The sequence below is a fragment of the Falco peregrinus genome, chromosome Z, assembly GCF_023634155.1.
Source record: "Falco peregrinus isolate bFalPer1 chromosome Z, bFalPer1.pri, whole genome shotgun sequence".
Classification (NCBI taxonomy): Eukaryota; Metazoa; Chordata; class Aves; order Falconiformes; family Falconidae; genus Falco; species Falco peregrinus.
In genome coordinates, this window is record NC_073739.1 from 12,137,651 (window position 1) to 12,145,065 (window position 7,415).

The following is a 7,415-nucleotide window of genomic DNA, read 5'->3' on the forward strand; positions in this document are numbered from 1 at the left end:
ATGGTGAGCTCATGCTGTGCTATATTTAACTACTTATTTAAAGCGGTGCTAACTTCACAGCAGTGACACTGGAGAACAGGAGGGCTTTGGTTATGGTGAAAATGGGGAACTTCCCGTGGGTGGCTGGGAGCAGGCAGGATGACATAGGACCTGTGCATGTAAAGGGCAGCAGGGAACGGCGTGTTCCTCACCGGAGGAACATGCCATTTTCCTGAGAGATGCGATACCCCAGGCATGCTCATTTCTGTGCTGAATTCACTTAAATTTGGTTGGGATTTGCTCCCAGTGCCGTTGCTATCGTTCCTCTTGTTCTGGAGCACAGTGAGCTGTCTTGGTGGTCCAAGACCCTGAACTCCCCACACCTTGAGCTCCTTTCAATGGAAGCAGCAGGACAGCCCTGCTCCCCTCTCCACTCCATTCCTCCTGTCGTGACCTGGCAGACTCCCCACCTGCTGCTCAGAGCAGGGAATCGGCTTCACTGGTTATGGGTCTGGGCAGTGCAAACAAACACTAGGACTCACAGTGTGATTAATATGATTGCTTTCTTGAATGCTATAAATAAATGCCCACAGGCAAATCACTATCCCTAGTAATATAATGGAGGCAGTGATCATATGTTGATCACCCTGGATAGTATTAAAATAAACAACACACAGGAAGGTAAAGAAATAGACTACAGCTTTGACCAAAACATTATAGTAAGCTACAAGCGAAAGAAAGTAAATACACATATGACTTGCTCAGAGGGAAAGCACAGTGTGACAGTGGTAGGGAATCTCAGGCTGGCTGAGAGGCAGCTTCATCGAGTGGTCTCTGAAGCCAAGATTTTATACCCTAGAAGTCACATAGGTTTTTTGTATGGAGAACTTAGATAAGCAAGCCTTTTTTATCAGTTTATGCACAACACGAAGGTGTTACAACACTGGATATGTGCTCCTCCTTAGTTGATAGGTGGTTTTGTCTTTTGGGTTTTGTTCCGTTTGAGTTGGATAGTGTGAGCGAGGCATCACACACCCACAGTAGGGATCAAGGGCCTCAGAAAGTAGAAACTACTCGCCCTGTGCCTGGTCCTGCTCTTTTCTTACAGCTTCAATGGCAGTTTCCCTTCTTCAGCACACTTCTTTGTTGTTTTTTCCAACCAACAGCCTGAACCTCACACCTCCCCATGCTGCACTGCTTTCATCGGACTGCAGGGTCCAGGCAGGTGCATGTCCATGGGGTGGGCAGCACTGACAAACAAGGTGCATGTCTCCACTACTCCTTTGGTGGGATGTTGGCTGCCTCTGCTCAGACCAGCGCTACTCTGCCCCAGGTGGGAGCTAGACGTGTGATACGGCTGCAAGTCTCCATGGGGCTGGGAGGCTCTGCCTTGTTTAGAAAGAGCTCCTGGCGAGGACTGTACAAAATGTTCAGATCAAAACCTCCAGCAATGCAAAGCCACTTGCTTCTGGGTGTCATTACTTGTCCTGATGAGGTTTGCTAAGAGGATCCGCAAGCTGCTAGGCTGCTGCTCGGCTCCATTTCAAGAGAAACTGGCCTGATTTATTGCCTGGTGTCAGTAGCACACTGCAGTCCGACAGTCGTGGACTGGCAGGGGAACGGACAAGATGACTTGGTATCTGTATGTCTTGCATGTGAGATCTTCAAGTCAACAGCAAAGCATGCTAATGATCTGTCCTCTCATTAATCTGGGATGTGAAAAATTTTGAAATACTGTCTGGGAACCAGGTGGCACCTGTCTAGACAAAACAATAAAGTTTTTGGCCAATCTATTTTATGTGTAACACACTGCATGCAGACATGGCACTGACACTTGTACGCTGTGCTGAACAGCACTGTTGTCTCTTTTGCAAACAAGGTGCATTATTTCCCTGGGTGTTCAGGGCAGCAGAGTACTGGATTTGGCTTGCATGAGATAAATCCTGTCAATGAAAGGGACACACTGCCTATTTGGAAACATATCCTGACTCAGCAAGACTTGCACAAATATTTTCCTTGGACAGCTACCATACAGTCAAGTAGCTGCTACTACACTTTTGCCCTTTTGTGCCACTCCAGACAAAGGATTATCTGTTAGCAAGAAGATTTTTAAAATAACTTGAGATAAAATGTTAGATTAGAATCTTACACATGAGATAAAAGTATCTCTCTCTATGATAAAAAATATGCATAGTTCATACTTTTGGGACTGTGAGATCCTCTTTGGCTTCACTGGCAACCCTTCTAACTTTACTCAGAGTTTAGTGGGGCTGATAATTATTCACTGCTTCTGCCAACACAGGAATGAAGGGGCCCCCAATGAACTTAACAACAAGGAAGCAAAAAATCTTACACAAGGCACCACTACATGTGCAGGAGGCTACAGATGTCAAAAGCACGAAAAAATTTAAAGAAAAAGAAAAAAGGATCCCACAAATTCACACAGGGGAGGCCCACCTACTTTCATTACATTTTATGGTTTCAGTGCCTTACAGTTCTGTTTTCTCAAAGCTTTTAGAGGAACACTGGACAAAAGACTTACTTTATGGATGTAGGTGTGACCTGATCTGGTACTTTTCTTAAAATATCTGCTGATGACGGTTGGAGCCAGGATACCAAATGTCTGACCTTCTGATGCCTGATTTACTACTTCTATTGTGAGACTCATTTGCTAAAGGGCCCGGGTTGTAAAATCTGGGCTCAGATCACGGATCTCTACTACCTGAAGGACATTTGGTTGGTCTGAGCTTGACATAAAGCATGTAACTGGACAAAAAGAAATTAACTTTCTGTTTCCCTTTGTAGTGCTTTATTGTCTCTTGGATAATGTTATAATACTTGCTGAACAAATATCTGTGCACCCTTCAATGGGTCAATGCCTTGTGTGCTTCTGCAGGGTCAAGGGGATCAGAAAAACTCTTCTTGGTGTAACTCAAAGTCTTGCTACCCACTGACTTGTGTCAACAGCTTTTGAAGCCTTCACCATGTTTCCAGCTGACAAAGATGCACCAGTATTAAAAATTGAAGGGAAATAACTGGGAGGTATAATGAAAAACTGACCAGAGGATACAGAGCAAGGAGCCAAGCTCATCTGCACAGTCAGCTGCTAGAGGCCAGCACTGAAGCTGTACAGCTGCCCATGCTAGTACCTGCACTGCAAAGGGAGTCCAGCCCTGTGGTCCCACTGTGCTGACTGGGATTGCACACAGTCACTTTCCAAGTTAAAATCAAGAAAACATGCGTTAGGAACCTCTGTCGCTGAGCCAGCCATAGGGAAACTTGCTGAAAGCTGAATGCACACACCACTGGTTTCCAGAGTCTGGTCATGTCTCTAAGGCTACCCCTGCACTGCACTCATTTGGTGCACCAACATTTCAGGGCCAAGTAATTTTCTTCCTGCAGACTTGGCAACGCCATTACTTGTAAACATTGACACAGCATCATCAGCGGCATTTCTTAGCAGGTGCTCTTTCCATTCAGTCACTACCAGCTATCAGTCCTCTGGCTTCAAATGATGGCGGCCAAATGTGATTCTTTCAGTTCCAAACACTGGAACTGTTGATCTAAGCAGCTGGCTGCCTCTTCTCCCCTGGGCAGGCCTTTTTCCAAGGGAATCCGTGATTCATCTGCAGATGGCTCCCTGGTTCGGCAGGCAGCTCCACCCACAGCCAAGAAAACGGGCAATCCCAGCGCTAGCTGCCCCAGCAAGGATGTGAGCCCCGCTGCTGGCACAGGTGTACCTGCATTTCCAGAAGCTTCTTCCCATTTCTTTTGGGCTCAGCACTTGGCTGAACGGTAGGAAAGAAAATGGCTTGCAGGCACACCATCCTGCTGCAAATATGCCTTCCAGCAACACTGTGATACTGCAGGATGACACCTGCAAGGCACCCCAGGATGGATGTGACTGCTTCTGAGATGGTCTGAGATGGCTTTTCCGTCATCCTGAGGAATGCAATTTGTCCTGGCAAAGCAGCAGCAAGTGTGTTGATGCTATTACCAAGTAACAGGCATGGTGGTGTACAGCAGGGATCATTTCCTGATCCGCTCAATTTCCTGGGGAAGGAAAAGTGAGGCAGAAGTATGAGACTCGTCCTTCACCCTTCCCTAGCATAGTTAGTGCTGCTTACTGGCCCTTGAAGTCAAACTTCTTTTAATTCTGGTGCCAGCAGGAGAATTTGGCTTGCTCAGAGCATGCTTGAAAATGCCACACTCACTGTTGACAGCAGGGTTTTCATAGTGCCAATGGTTATGCAAGGCAAAGATTTATAACATCTATGCTGATGTGAATCCAAACAGTTTTGACCACGTAATGCAGCTTTTTGAGTTGCTGCATATTCATGCTGGAGTTATATAATACAAGTGACCCGCACCTGACCTCCCCTGGCAGCTTCCTGCATGTAATTAGAGATCTCTTGGTGACAAATTTATGCTTGGATCCAAACAGTTTGGCAAATTCCAGATACAGAAATTTCTGGCAAGCTGGGAATCCAAATAGCCCAATGCTGCCCCTGGAGCATCTTCCCAGGGACACACACTTTTGGTAGCAGATGGACAAAGAAAATTTCCTCTCTCCCTCTTTCCCCTTTCCCCTTGCCTTGGAGGTACTTTCATAAGGAATAGCCTCCTGGTGCCTGCTGCCTGGCTGAATTAATAGGTTACATCGAGCTCCGGTGAAGCGCCTTTTCTATAAGGTTTGTCTTCTTTAAAATCAAACGTATGTCTTGATACAGTCAAAACACTGCCGCCTGCCACCTACACCAGAGCAAATCCGTGCTGTGAGGCTCCCAAGTCAAAATGACAGGAGGGTACTGGATGTCTGCTGCCTCTTTAGTGCTTGTGACACAGCGCTCATCACTGCAGCAGGAGAGCAAGTGTGAAAAACAAGGAGACAAGAACTACCTTGCTAGGTCTGGTAGTTGTCACCTAAACCTGTGGTGGGAAGGCGGAGCTGTAACCCACAGCTCTGATCAGGCAAAACATCAGCCCCAAGATTAACTGAAGGCCAGTCCCAGGACAGCTGGAGTATAGTGCTGGCCCCATGGGAGACCCAGTGGATGAAGGGTGTGTGGGACACTAAGATACATTACTCTTAGTTTTACCTAGCATAGCTCTAGCCTGAACAAGCAAATGGGTGGCCTTAGGGCCATGGTGAGTTGCCCAGCAATGTTCAGTGAAGCATGGACTTGTTTAAAAAACATTTTCCTATTTCTGTCTAAACAGAGGCTTCAAACCTACACCCACAGTAGCATAATGGAAATTTTGCAAGACCCACCAGAGCCAACCCATTATAAAATGAGGCTCATACAAAATGGGATAGCCTGTCTGTGGGTGAGCAAAGTGAAACTCTCTACTGCTATCATGAATGGGTCTGGATCAAGCTAGTGTATTTTGTATAAGCTGCTGAGAGTACTCCTGTGGAGCCAGTAGGTGAGAATACTTAACAGAGCTTGCCATAGGGGTGTGTGCAGTTTATACCTTTCTGAGCACAAAAGTTCGGTGTTTTGACACAGAGACTTGCCCATAAATATCTGACAAGGAATCAAAAACCTATTACCAAACAAACAGGATAGCTTTCTGAAACATGCTCAGCCATGTTCTCCACCCTGCTCCTGGTTTTGTTTGTTTTGGGGTTTTTTTTGTTGGTTTTTTTTTTTTTTTTTTTTTTGTCTTCTCACAATCCTGGGTAAAATGCAAAAAAAAAAAAAATAGGGTACATTTCAATCTATTATATGTAGCGTAATGGGGTCTGATCCAGCTTTCATTTGTCAGTTGAAAAGTCCCATTACACTTACTTGGGAGACAGCTACAGTACACAGTGAACTGTAGTCAAGTTAAACACAAACCCAACCACTGAGAAAGCAATGAGAAGTGCCATGATAGATGTTTTCCCCTGGTGTTAGAATCCTTGGGGATGCAAGGTGATAGGTGTGCCTGAACCTTTCTGGGAGAAGTTATTTCACAAAGAAACAGGCCCTTTCATGGGCTCCTTCATCTAGGAATGAACCAACTTATTCCACAGAGGTACTATACTAAATCGGTTAGACTGAACCTGTGATAAAATAGTGTTTGGGAAACTGTCTTGGAGGCAGAGGGTTAGGATCTCTGTTGCTTTCTTTCATTCTTAGGTATATCACTTTACAGGCTGTTGGGACTGACTGTTCCCTGGCTTTCTCTGACAAAGCAGTGACAAATTTCTGCAGGTGTCCTGGGGCACAAAGCATTGCTGTTTGATGAATAGTGGTCAAAATTAATAGTGCTGCAGACTTGGAAGGGCCTTGGACCACACAGGTTGCATCCTCACTAACAGACAGCGCTTCTGGCTGGGCACTTCTGTGCTATCTCTCATTTAGAGTTATTTGTTTGAAGGAAAGAGAACAGGGGTGGGGGGAATCAACTCATCAGCTCTCACACTGCTTGCCCAAAATTTTCAGTCCTTACTAACAGAGACCTTCTCGCCTCTCCTCCCTTCAGATCCTGAGAAAACAAAACAATAACTCTCATGACTCAATACCTCTTTGGGTCAGGCTGCTTTGCTCTCCTCCCTCCTCTTATTGCAACAGCAGCTTGAGGACAAGATAAGGTTAAGCATTGCACTCGGTAGCATCGAGGTTTGTTGAGGCTGACACGCAAGTAGTCACTAGCTCTTGGTTGCATATAAAGCTACAAGCTGCATCTTTATCAGCTGGAAGCACAGAAAGTTAGAAACTCACAAAGGGAAAAAAAATAATATAAACAGAAATCATCTGTGGCCCTCCATATGGGATTAAGAAATGCCAGGAAGAAATAAGTTTCTCCATCAAACCCCCCCAAAAAAATCCAAACAAGAGGAGCTGTAACTGCTGAGGTCCATGGCTTTTGCAACGGAGTGAGCAGTTTCACACAAGAGCAAGCTGCGCAGGTGTAAAGAGTGCAGGGCTGGGAAAGCAACAACAGGTTTGTGGAGGTCGGATTTCTTGGCAGGGGTGTGTGTCTATCCTTTAGGGGATGATGGTCTGCCAAAATATGCTGCACACTCAAATCACAGCCACTGACTATGCTGCCACAAGGGAAAAGACAGCACAGCATATTTTTCTGGGAGAAGAATGAAATCAGAGGAGCCAGAAAAGCAAAAGTCGTGAGGTAGAAGCTGACTGAAGGTCATTTACCAGCTCCTACAGTTCAGTTCTACTTGTACATCTTGTAAGGGAGACAAAACTCACTCTTGGCTAGCCAACACTGCTTCCAGGGGGGGATCTGTAAAGGTTTACAGCTTTCATTTCATGCTTTGTTTCTGCACCACAGTTTGCTTTGCCAGCACATTTCATGTGTCTGTGTGTGTGCTCGCAAGTTGGAAGCAATGTCTGCCAACTCAAGCAGGCTCAGGCCACATGCAGCATCTGTGGGGCTCTTAGAAGTAACAGCCGTTGCTTTTCGGGGCAACGAATTAGCTTATAAAT